This window comes from Chlamydotis macqueenii, chromosome 9 (genome assembly GCF_036417535.1).
Source record: "Chlamydotis macqueenii isolate bChlMac1 chromosome 9, bChlMac1.mat, whole genome shotgun sequence".
Lineage (NCBI taxonomy): Eukaryota > Metazoa > Chordata > Aves > Otidiformes > Otididae > Chlamydotis > Chlamydotis macqueenii.
Window position 1 is genome coordinate 26,549,242 of NC_141564.1, and position 12,989 is coordinate 26,562,230.

The 12,989-nt window shown below is 46.6% G+C and overlaps 2 long non-coding RNA genes across 2 annotated transcripts; both read left to right on the plus strand.

The window, feature by feature from the left end:
• The first annotated feature begins 328 nt into the window (after positions 1 to 328).
• On the plus strand, positions 329 to 1,166 carry LOC147599744 (uncharacterized). Its single transcript, XR_015259335.1, has 3 exons — positions 329 to 453; positions 588 to 699; positions 887 to 1,166. It is a non-coding gene; the product is annotated as an uncharacterized LOC147599744 (long non-coding RNA).
• Positions 1,167 to 5,909: 4,743 nt separating this feature from the next.
• LOC147599745 (uncharacterized) lies at positions 5,910 to 12,989 on the plus strand. The gene is made up of 6 exons (XR_015259378.1): positions 5,910 to 6,026; positions 7,382 to 7,536; positions 8,407 to 8,562; positions 10,693 to 11,051; positions 11,512 to 11,819; positions 12,820 to 12,989. It is a non-coding gene; the product is annotated as an uncharacterized LOC147599745 (long non-coding RNA).

A 12,989-nucleotide genomic window follows, 5' to 3' on the forward strand; every position in this document is an offset into this window, starting at 1 on the left:
GTCTCGTGATTTTGCTCTGAATTGCTTTTCTCTATATATTTAATTCCAAATACTGATCAATGGCCGTTGAAACATCTAAAAAAAAAAACAAAAGAAAAAAACCCAACCAAAAAAGCCAGGCTACCTCTAGAAAGTTCTTGTGGTTGTTTCTTTTTTTCTTCTTTATTTCTTTAAGCCTAAGAAAAAGCAGCTGCCAATACATTCTGCGGCTGGCAAGTAAAGCCCTGTCAGTAAGTCTGACTTGCTCTGAATTATTAGTAAACAAGCAGTTACGTTAACGGTAGCCAAGTTTAACAAAATCTCCCCTTATTATCCTGTCATTTTTGTGGAAGAAGACGCCCTTGCTGTCAGATCCATCTGTCCCATCACACAGCCTGTGCATACAAATCACCCAGTCTCACATGTGGGGAAAGATGCTGGGGAAATCCGAGACTGCGAACGAAAGATGAATAGGTCTGTTCATAAATAGTTAGAACTCGATTTAGATCATTGACCGTCTGGCTGAGAGCAGCCAGGGCTTTTTTTATGTTGTGTGTAGCAGTGAAAAATCTGTCTCTCTAGCCTGACGAAAACACAATTTGTTGCAGCCTGCATAGATCAAATGTTACCTGCAGCTGGATTCATCACCAAATGGCATGGGGAGGAGGCAGAAGAGAGAACACTTCTGGGAAAAGCCATGCAAGAAAAGCATGCGAGAAGGTATCCATTGAAACATATTTTTTTTTCCAAAATAGACAAATGAACCTGATAAAAATCACTGCTGGTATAGTGGGAATACCTTTCTTTGAAGCACTGGTATGGAAAAATTAATGATTGCTAGAGAAACTTGAAGGGATAAATCCCCATCCCTGATAATATTCTATGGTTGTTTATCCTGTTCCATCAGAGAGGTTGAAGAGAGGTTGCTGGACAAGAGAACAGTTGGTTGGATTGTCTGTTTGATAAAACGAAGGGGTCGCCGTTGGATTCAGCTGGGGGTGTATGAAAATCATGAGCTGGTAAGAGACTGCTTGTACTCCTGTTCCTCCTGCGGAGCAGAGACCTTCTCTGGAAAAATCATTGGGAAATCCAAACTGGTTATCATATTTTCAATCAATCAATAAACAATGGTTTGACTAATTCTAAACCCCATTAAAGAAACAGTGAATCCTGTTGCTGCTCTCTTCCGTAGTGGTGAAGCGTCTCCTGTTGCTGTCAAACCTCTCTGCTTGCTCCTGGGTAGGAATGAGCCTAATGGGTAATTGAAGGCTGCGCTGGGAGGACTGGCTCTGGAACGGGATGGAGGACAGCAGAAACGTGGTAGGATGCTGACAGAAACTCTTTGGGGTTTTAACCTGACTCCCTGAGCAACGCCAGCACCACTGTGGAACTGGGCAGAGCAACCAAAGAGCTGCCAAAGACATTCATGGGAGTTTAGTAAGTTGCTTGCTCAGACTGTAAGGATGGATCCAGTTTTGTGACTTCTGCACAGCAAATTGATATCAAATGTCTCTGCTGCAGACGCGGGCAGGTACTGTCGCCTGTGTGCGGAACAGCCTTCTGTCAGCAGCTGTAGTGTCGTTCCCGTGCCTTTTGCTGTGCAGGACTTTCACTTCTCTGTCGCTGCAGGTCTGAATAACACTCTTACTGCTCTAATTGGAAATGGATGCTTTCATTTCCACGGGCCTGCTCCAAACCTCCATGTATTTAATACAGCTCTTTGGAGATCCCTAGGGGTGTCAGGTTTGGAAGATTTAGGAAGTCACACATTCTCTGATGTCAAAACTTGTTTAGAATTTCTTCTCTGTCATCTGTCATGATTCCTCTCCTTTTTGCTATTCCACACTATGCTATTCCAGAGCGGAAAAGTTGAGGAAAGTGTTTTGTAATACTTTTGCTGTGAAACAGGCTACTGAGCTAAAAAAACCCACCAAACCAAAACTAACAGTTGTTGAAAAACTGCTGTTCGATTTTAGAAAAATAATACAGCAAGCTGTTTTCTAATCATATTTCCCCTTCAGCCAGCAGACGTCCTGCTCTTCCAGTAAACTGTCTTCATCTCAACCCACGAGTTTTACTTTCTTCCCAGTTCAGAGCGAGAAACTGTGTGGTGACCAGGGCTAAACCACCACAGTCGTCAAGAGTTAACATGCCTGTTCATCAGCAGCTAGCGTGGCTAGGAGGAAAACACAAAATATCTGCCAGAGCGTTCAGCTCGCATCTTTAAGAGCCAGAGGCCGAATGTACTCTGCTGGGTGGTGCACGAGAAATGACCGGCTTCTGGCCGGAGACCGTGCGTGGCGACTCCCCTTGCGCCTGGGCGAAGCACGTCTCTGGCTTGCCTTCACACCGCGGGGCGCAGGCAGAAGAGCCACGGAGGGGCTGAACACATGGTCGTAGAGATGAACCTTGTGTCAAACCGGGCGTGCGTCTGTCCTTGGGAGACACGGCCCGTCCTTCCCGCAGAGGAAGTCTCTTCCTACCCATGCGTTGTCACAGCTCCGGCTGCTCCAGGACAGCTGAGGGGGCACGAGCGTGCCTCTGAAATGTTGTGGATTTTTGATTTTTTATTGTGGTTGGGTTGGGTTGGGTTTTTTGTGGTTTGGTTTGTGTATGTTTTTTTCCTTTCTTAGTCTGAGTCAGAGACTTTATTCTTTGCCCTTTTAGAAATGAAAACAAAATTTCATCTGTGTTGGAGCAAGCTGCAGGGTGGCTTTAGCTTTCCAGGGCATGTGTTTTACCTTCTGTTTGATCAGCCTGATTAACACATCGCAGCCTCCAGCTCTGGTTTTGACAGAGGGCTGTACTGGAGCTTTGAAACTGGCCCCTTAGCTTCTGTCACTTTTTGCCCCTCAGAGAGCTCTGGGCTCTTTACCCAACCCCAGCACAGAGTCTGGGGCTGTGCTGGTTTTGGGAGTGCCTGAGGCTGGCGGCAGGGAGGGCGATCTGCAGCAGAGATGTCGAATCCTGGCTCTGCCCAGCGCAGGGTGGGGAGCGTCCAGCATCACCTAATCCAGAGAGGGATGGAGCCCACAGGAGCGGAAAGAAGCGGAGTCACGCTCCAGCGGGCTGTCAGCCGGGGAGTTTCTGAGCATTTTTATTTTTTCATTCTGGATGGGAGCATTTAAGGTAACACTTGATCATTCTTTCAACTTCTTTGTAACTATGGAGACCAGGAGCTTCCTAAAGCAAAGCAGAAGCTCTCTAGGTGCGGTTGGAACCAGCTCAGACATCTCAGTCTCTTTTGGCCCCTTGTCAAATCCTTTCACTTTCATGAAATGGGAAAAAAGCAGCAGAGTGACATATGCAGAATATAATACCTTAGATTAAAATTCAGTGGAATAAAGATGAATGAGTCTGCATTTGAAAACAAAGGCTAACTCTGCAAAGCCCCTCTCCCACAGCCGCTGCTGTGAACATGAACGGTGCGTGCCGGTAAAATCGGCATGTATGGCAGGTCCTGTCAGGCAGGCACCCGCTTCTTTTGTAACAAAGTCAGGAGGACCAGTACCTGGAAACGAGAGTAACGGAGGAGGTGGAGCAAGGTGGTGGAAAATGTCTTGTTTCTTGTATACATTGGCATCCCTGAACTGTTGGATAGGAGTAGAAAAGTCCACATCATCCAACTTCCCGTGATTAAATGCGACCACTGTGACAGGGCTGCAGTGTGCCATCCCCGCTTAAAGGCAAGAGCTTTCATGGGTAAGTGCAGTGGAGCCTGTAGGAGACACTGCCTTCGTTTAGGATTCATCTGTCTTAACAATTTTGCCAAATGTACGATGTACAGTCCTGCTTTTGTTTTGTTAGGTGATCAGCAGCGTTGTTGTAGTCCTTGATTCCCTACATACATGTTCAGGTATTACTGAAGCAGACAGGATCATTTAATTTCCTCAGCATTTGCTTTAGGGGGTTGTGGTGGGTTTACTCTTGGGATAGGGCAGCAGAGAAAAATGTTTAGGGTCTTTTTTTTTTGTTTGTTTGTTTTGTTTTGTTTTGTTTTGTTTTTTTAATTCAAACTAAAACCTCAATTTCATTCATGTGTTTGTGAAACAGGCAAGGCATCCCTGATGAGTCCTCTCGAGAGCTGGCGATCCGTGCAATCGTTAATTTTGGTCTCCAGGGTGAGTTCCTGAGGAAGCTGAGCTGCTCTGAGTGGAGGCCCCAGCAGGAATGCTCACCGCTGGCACTGCGGGGCTTCCCACTGCGGAGGAACGCTCCGGCGGGAGCCAGGCTGTGGGGAACGCAGGCTGAAGAGGAAATGTTTCCTGGGTGTGGAGCAGTCTCTGTTGACACAGCAGTGGAATCTGTCCCATAAAGAGAGCCCACGGGAGGAGTCCTGCTCCTAGTCCTTAGCTGAATTTGTCCAGGAGCTGACCCACTCCTCAGACTGGGCTCCACTGGAAATGCAACAGCACCTTTCCCCTGTGCCCGCCAGGACGTGAGTGATTGTGTAGCAAAGCATGTTTTCCTGAATTTGTCTAGTAAATATGTTTTTCCTTGAGAAGGTGATTTGGTAATGCATAAAAACAGAGAATGTGCAGGTCTGACTGGCATGTAGAAAGGCTGTTTACAATCTGTAGCTCGCCGGGAGGGATGCGGGATCAAATCATCGCTGGAGTGACGTACGCGAAGATGCTCCGGCTATGCACTGGGGGGATGCATTTGTGGCAATGAAAATCCATTCGTTTGAGATACAATGAGTTTTCACATATCAAGAGACAGAAATAATGAATATGATGAATATGGATGCATTTTAATAGGATTCTTTAATTTATCTGGAAACAATCATCGGTGTGCTGCAGGATTTCAGCCTACACAACAATCATTGCATTCTGAAAACTTACACGTGAAGTTGTAGCAGCTTTGGGAGAATTCTTTTATTTTCTCTGTACTACACAGAATGCCAAATTTTGTGGCAGCATAATGAATGTCAGGGATAAATAAGTGACTAATTAATTGTAGTAGCAGTGCTAGTGCCGTAAAGGACAAGTTAATGAATGACAGGCTTGAGCCACCCTTCCTCTACGAGCATTTTAATTGCAGCGGGGAGGGCTTTGTGAATGCTTTCTTGGAAAGCCAAGGAAGCGCTGGCAGACCTTGGAGATAAGGCAGGATACTGCACTGGATGTGCCGGATTGCACAGTTTCAAGTACGGTTTGTTACAGCCCCACAAAGACGGGGGGGGCCACCAACCGTCTCTTCCCTGTGGGGAGCGACCTGCTTCGCTGCAGCAGCATTTCCCCAAGTCAGCTCTGCTGCTGAAGATAGTGAGAGCTACTAAACCCTTTCTGTGGCTGCCTCGAGGTATTTTGTGCTTTTCTTCTGCCTGATATAACCGTGGCGTGGGAGTTGTGTCCCATCATTGCTGAGAACACACAAACTGCGGAAGGACTGTTCTCACCCTGTCCTGCAAAACGGCGAGGCATGGGTGCTGTTCCACTCCTGCTTGGGGCAATCACATCTCCTTTCTGAGCTGGGTAGCTAGCCAAAACTTGAAGAAGCAGGTCTAGCAGTCTTTTCCCCTAAAACATAAAAATCAGTACCAGTGGTGGTATTGAGCCTATTGCTGCATCTTTGCTGCAAGGCCACCTCTCTGTTAACTGGAATGCACAGAGTAAGTGCCAGGCGGTTCTTACTGATCGCCTTTCATCCAGCCCTTCCACGGAGGGCTCTCCTGCAGGGCTGAGCGCGGCCGCTTCTGCGGCTGCTTTTTGTTTCTGCGTCAGCCTCTGTCCCCTGCTGAGCTTCATCTTCCTGCCTTCCCGTGGAGCTCAGCCCAAAACAGCGCGTACCCAGGGCCCCTCTGATTCTGAGCCGCCTCGCCTCTCCTTCTGTTTTGGCCAGCAACGTGCTTTCGCGTGGTCCTGTAGCAGAGCAGCTCAGTCTCTGCGTTCCCCACGCGTACGACACAGCAGAGACTCCCCTTAGGAGTGCCCTGGGCTTGCCCGCTGGGACTCCTGAGAGCAGACAGGAAAATGAGCTGCAGCGATGCTGCCCGCTTGTATAAACCAGGGTAAATGGTGCTCGGCATCTTCTTACCTCAGCAGGTAATACGAGGTAATGTGGTGCGTGCTGTCATACATTCCACTGCCTGCTGGAACCAGGAATGACGGCCTTCCAGCTTTTATGTGCTTTCGTTATTTTTTGAGATTAGATGATCAGCCTTGCAGTGTATTGAAGAAAAAAAAAAAAAAAGAAGTCCTGTTTTTCTCCTTAAAAAAGCAATACTGCAAATGTTGTAGGGGGGCAGTCACAGGCGCGGGGTGTATCAAAATGTGTGGAAGGATCATTCAAAAATAGGCTATTAAGAATAATTCAGAAGACAAGCTGGGAAAGAGATTTAATAAGAAAGAAAATGATCTGGTTTTGGTGTTGGTTTTTTTTTTTCCGTGGAACACCTACCGTTTATGAAATCAATGCACACAACACTAACAACACAAAGATAAAATGCCATAGTAAGGGACCGTTCAGAAACAGTTCTTGCTTATATTCTGTGTCGCTCCTTCTGCTGTTACGTACTCGTATTTGTATTTGAGATACTCTGCGTGTGGGGGAGTATGAATCGGACATGGAAAATACTTTAATTTTCTAAGTGGTCTGGCTGGATTTCCCTTTCCTCTACGGTTTGACCTGTGAACGTGGCTGTAATGATTTTGTCTGTGCGCAATGGGACACAGTACTTCGTCCTAGGAGCCTAGCATGGGACAGCTGGCCTGTGCGGAGTGTCGTGCCCCGCAGCAGAGTGCAGCGGAGGCTGAAGACCTCCCCAGGGAACTGCTCCTATGTCCAGCTGGTTACAGCGTTAAATCATTTTGAGGTGGCTCCTAAAGCAGGGAAACCAATGGATGTGCGTATGAGAATGTGAATGTCAGCTACCGTGTATAGTTTGAGGATGTATTGTTTGGTGAAAGGCAGTCCCATAACGCAAGATCTGCATGTAGTTTAAGATCTATGTCGTTATGACAATGTCTTTCCCAAAAGAGAAAACATTAGAAAAGCGCCAGTATGCGGGTTGGTTTCAGTGACTAACAGGACTCAACAGAGGCTCCTTGCTGTACGTTAAAATTGGCAGGGGCGAGTCAGAGAGACTCTTTGTAGTTCTGGTATCTCCTTCAGTGAACTTGGAAACAACTGTTAGCGGCAAAGTAGTTAATTAGCACTAATTATGCTAGAAAAATAATACAGAGAGGATTAATGTAGGCCAGGAAGGAGCTGAGGAGCGTAATAGTGCAAAACAAGCTAAATCTGTCCAGGCAAGCCCACTAGTACAGTTCACGGGCGCCACTGACATCGGGCTTTAAGAGAAGGGTGGGACTGGAAATTGATGGGTTTCTTGAGAACTGGCCCTGGGTTAGCAGGGGGAATTAGCAGCCTGACTTTCTGCGTGCTTTTTCGTTCAAAGGAGATGTTGATGGAGAGTGAAAAGGCAACGATGTTCCTCGGATTGCTGGAAGGAAGCCTGTTTTGCTCCAGAGATCTCTTCTCCTTTTTTTAATGAGCTTTGAGAACCATACATCCGCCCGACAGTCGGACTTCGATGTCCTGCCTGGAGACGAGGTCGGTACCAGCAAGCCTTCAAGCCCGCTGCATGTGAGATCTTGCTCGGTATCCCCGCTTTGCCTTTCCACTCCTCCGTCATCTGAAACTGCCTTTTCATTGCGCAGTCGGAGCGGAAGCTCTTCCGCTTGGCAGGGAGAGCAGGAGCTGCCAGGTCCCCTCTGCTTGTATCTGTGCGATCCCAGCCCTGGTTTGTCCCGCGATTTGCAATAACAAACTGCACGTACGGGTGTGGAAAAGTAGCAAAAGAGCTGATAAAATATGCACCCAATATAAATTCATGAGTGAGGTAATGCAACGGGATCGTTCCACACAAGGGTAATTTTCTCCTTGCCTTTTTAATTTGAAACATTCAGAACGGTTTGAGAGTGGTGACGTGTAATGAAATCCTGGCCTGTTTTCCACCAAATTGCAATTGTACAGCCTTGGCTTAATAACGTATCGCCATCTGGAATGGGGTCAGAGCAAATCCACATGCATTATATAACCTGAACTGGTTCATACCAGGGGAAGGGGATATAATATCCTAAGCCTTTTAAATAAGGGATAAGTGCAATACTAGGAATTTGTTAATATTATCTCCTGATGAATTTTAAAATGCATTTCCAAGTGCAGTCTCTAAAGACAAGGCTGTTTATTTGATGGTATGACTTGCTTTGATGTGTCTGGGGGTTGTAATTGGTAGGGATGCGAATCCTGTTATCCTGTGGTGGGACGCTGTTGCGATGAGCTCAGTGGCTGTACCGGGATGAACAGGGGGTGAGTTCTTCCTTGAGCCAGAAAAAGCAGCAAATAAACAATGGAACAAAGTTGGGCTGTCTTATGCATCTACAGGTGCATAAATCATATCTTGCATTGACAATTCCACAGCACTTCGAGAAGAGGAACTGGGTGTTACTGGAGGCCTGTGGAGCCGCTGGCACACGGCGGCGTCACGCAGCGCTGTCACGGGACGGACAGAACGTGGATGTGCCGTGCTGTCGCCCAGCCGCTCCGGCTACCGAGCGCCGGGTGCCAGTGCAGCCGGTGTGACATTTTCTGGGATAATATTTTTAGGTGTCTCAGTTCTGAAGGTTTTCTGATGTCATCACTCTAATTTTAGAGTCCAGGGTATAGCATCAAGGTCTTAGTGACTCCATACGGAACTTGGTGCTTTTGGAGTCGCATCCCTGGGGTGGCTGGGGGCGAGTACTGCAGCGGGGAGTGAAGTTTGGGGATTTTGCAGCAATAAGTGTGAAAAAGAAGTTAGATAAAAATAGATCAAGTGAAAATACGCTGCAAGTCAACAAGTCTTGTGTGTGAGCCTGAAACACGACACGCTGTCAGTCGTTAGCCCCCAGATCAATCAGGAGGCCTCGTGCCGCAGCGGCACTGACAACGAGCGCGAGGAACAGCACTTCTCACCTGCTGCTGCTGTAAACGCGGCCCAGGCAAACGGACCGGGCATTGTTTCCACATGATGACATGTGGCCAGTTTGAGATGAGCTGGTGTCACAAAGCCCCCTCTCTCTAGAGCTGGCACGTAGGCAGCTGTCAGGCACAGGACAAAGCCAGAGAATAGGTGTTTAAGACTGTTTTACTCTGCTTTCAGTAGGTTTTTATGTTGCCATTGCCATATGCGTTGCCACATTTGAGGTCATGCCACGATTTGGGTAAAATCTGACGCTGTGGTTCGTGCTGCCCTTGCTCTTTCCCTAGGGAGACATTTGCATCTGCAGCATATGGGCTTTTTGGACAGAGCTGTGCTTTCACAAGCAGTGCTGCCGTGGAGTTTTGTTGGCAAGGACGAGAGGATGGCTCTGTTTGTGACAGTCCTTAGCTGCCGGAAGAGTCACAGAAGCGATGATCCAAAGATTAATTTAAGCTGTCTGCGAAGGACGCCTCTAATGGGAATTCTCTGGGATCACATTTAATTCACCTGACCTTATTTTAGGGGTATATAGAGCCACATTACCCACTCCTGCGCCGAGATGCAAGCTCTCCCTGCCCTGCGGATTGCTGTACGACGCTGTGTCACGGTGGGATGCGCCCACCGGTCCTCGCTGGGTGCAGGGGGACCCTGAGGTTCACAATTGGTAGCTGAAGGCAAAGGAGCTGCAGAAAGAGTGATCAAGGAGATGATCTGTACACTATAGATGGTTAATTTGGTAACTTTACACAATTAAGAAATAGATGTTAATATATCAACCAGGAAGATAAAGATAAAAACCACATGGCACTGAATATTAATTATCTTGATTTGAGTCTCGCATAGACACACAGAATTTAAACTCAATGTCATTACCTACGCTACTAATTTAATTAGCATTCATCTAGAAGAAAATATCCTTTGGCATTTGACAGCATTTCAACTTTGCGTTGCTTGTTGAGAAACAGCTACCAGGAAAAAAAAAAAAATCAAGTCCACTTAGGGAATGTCTGAAAAATTCAAAAATGTTTTGAAATTAAACTGTTTCCTCTATTTTCTTCCCCTGTGTGTGCTCACGCAAAAATAAACATTGGCAGTTTAGAATTCTCATTTCGCATGAATAATATATCAGGTCATATTAGTGTTCACAGAACATACTGCAATCAGTTAGCAGCAGCATCAGTCTCTGTGGAGAGGAAAGAAAAGTGGATTTGTGCTGCTTTTGGGTTTTAGGATGTTCTAGACTACTGGTGGCGGTTGATGATGTTTGAACTGCTCACATCGCACATGGAATATTTTGACTTCAGTGTGTTTGCTGGTTTTGTAACCCGGAAAATGTGATGACGAGTTCAGAGCGCTGCTGAACTAGCACAGGCTCATTTCAGTTTAGTACAAATGAAACCAGAACAAACGGAATCCGAGGAAAGCCTCCTACTGAACTAATAATTTCTGCATTTTGCAGCTCTTAACTGGAACTAGAGCCATTAACGTGGTGAGTCTCTGTGTGTGAGTAAGGCCTTGCAGAAATGGCCACTGGCCTTTTATATTTTGGATGAGGATTTTATAAACCCATCTGCCTGCGCTGGCACAGTAAAGCCAAATTTCTCTGCTTCTCTAGTCTGTGCCACTGCTACCGCTTTGATTAGCATCATGAATATTTACTTGTTGTATATAAATTTATATAATAAAGTGGAATAACCTATTAAAAAAAATTGATTTTTTTTTTTTTGTTTTTTTTTTTTTGGTAGGTGAAGTGTATTCAAATCTCCTTCGCTCAGCAAATGTGTAGCCCTCTGCAGGACCTTGCTGCCCCTCAGGCTGAGGTTCAGAAGAGCTGGGCTGCGGCAGGGCGAGGGAGAGGAACCGCAGGTCGCTGCAGGCTGGGCTGGAGCTCGGACAGCAGAACCAGCGCAGTCCCCGTTCGGCGCAGTGGGTGTCTTACACCCCCCCGTCTGAAGCAACTACTGATTGGTGATCTTAATAAAACGAAGTTATCTCTGTCAAATTGCTCGTAAAATATGACACCAGTTGTGGCAAAATTTTACTTGTGACATCCTTTGTCACTTGGGTGCGTTGCAAAACATGCTGATTCATTGAGGAAAGACAGGTGAGTTCTGTTTATTCTTTGCTCCGTAAAACCAAGGGAGGGGTTAAGAGAAGTGGTGTAACAGAAACGTAGATCATGGAAACATTTTCCAGGGCAGGGCTGTTGCAGAAAGAGCTTTCTTCCAAATGTTCATTAAATTGGGATCTTTTCTCATGTGGTGATTAATTTTTTTTAAATAATTTTCTGATGTCTGTGACTATGATATGTCACTGAGAGGATGGAAAAGGAAGCATTCCTAAAGTGCTTAAGAAACAAAGCCTTGCTAAGAGCCTGTATCTGCGTGTAGAGGTGGGTGAGAGAGGGAGAACTGACTCTTTATTTTCCTTCTGTCAGCTCTGTATCCTAAGAGCAGAGGTTTGTGTCCAAAAATCCAGGACAAAATAGTATTTCTCCTATGTAAATAACACCTAATATAATTCATTATAGAAATACTTTTTTTAAAATTTATTTTATCTTTAAGATCTATTTTTTCCAAACGCTCTGTGTGCCCAAGACACACAGCTGGCCTGGCTGCCCGGGACTGCGGGAAGGGATTGCCATCTGCTGGCAACCACCCACCCACCCAGCCCAGCGCCGCAGTGCGCAGGCTGATGCAGCTTCCCAGGGTGACTCGGGCTGGAGAGAAAGCCTTTGGGTAGAGGAACCTGACTCCTGAAGTTCTGGAGAAGTTGACTTGCTATGATTCCAACAGTTCAGTCTAACCTCAACAGCAACAACTCATGTCATGAGTTTGGTGTTCCGTGGACAAAGTGAGGTGAGAAGGTGTGGGTGCTTAGGAAACAGCCAGAACCTGCTGCAGCGGCCAGATTTAGCTGGTACACGCAGTCTGTGGCTGCTCTGGAAAAGAGCAGGCGAATTAGACAGTGTTGACCCCTGGTTTTGTGATTCAATAACAGAACTGGCTTCTGAGGTGCAGAAAGCAAAAAGCAGCAAATTCAGGGAGCTCAGTCTGGGGCAAAATATGTGCTCAGTGAAGAACCTACAGAAATGGGGAAGGCAGGGGAGGGATAAAGGCAAATAAACACCAAAATCTGTGTTTCTACCTGTAGATATTGCTCCCAGTTACTCAGGTGATCAGAGCAGTAGCCAAAATGCCATCTCTTGGCTTGTGCACACAGCTCCTGCAGGCGAGGGTGGTGGGGTTCAGGTTCCCTGCAGCTGTGGTTGGATTCATTTGAACAGGGGTGAACACCCCAGAGTGAGGAAACCCTCAACTTCTCCAAAGCCCAGACCACTAAATACATCTTTCCTGAGAAGAGGTTTAAGTACAGCACATTTAGTCACAGCTAACAGCCCAGCCCTGTCTGTGCCTGGAGCTGCAGCGCCTCAGCTGCGCGATGCGGTGGAGCATCTCTGGGCTCCCTGGAAACCTGCACTTGCCCTCTCTGTCACAAGAGGGAACTGCAGCACAAGTGCAGGAGCTGCTGTCCTCCACACCACCTTCTCCAGAAGGACGTGGGGTTCACAGTACGCACCTAACTACGAAATCTGCCGATGTTCTTACAGATAAGATATTTTTTTTTTTTGTCTGTGCATGGAAGTGTCAATTGTAGAATGGTTTTGAGACCTTTATTTCTGCTTGGATAAAACTTGGTTACATTTTAATGGGTTTTCAGGGCTTGCAAAGGTTTTTTGCAATTAAGTGATTTGTTTCTGGTAATTTTTAATATGCATGTTTTCCCCAGTGTAGAGGATTCATTTAAAAAGGAAAATCTAAGTTATAAATGAGGAAAGGAACAAAGATCCATCTCATGTTCTCCCAAAGCAGGTGGAGATGGTCATCTCCATGCAGGTACAGAATCCAGGCAAACTTACGCCAGAGTCACCTGGGAAAGGAGGGAGGAAATGACTCCACTACTTGTCTACAAAACGCAGTGGAACGCAGAACCGGTCCCCCCAGGAGCACAGTGTCAAACCTTGCACCGAGGTCACGCCGGT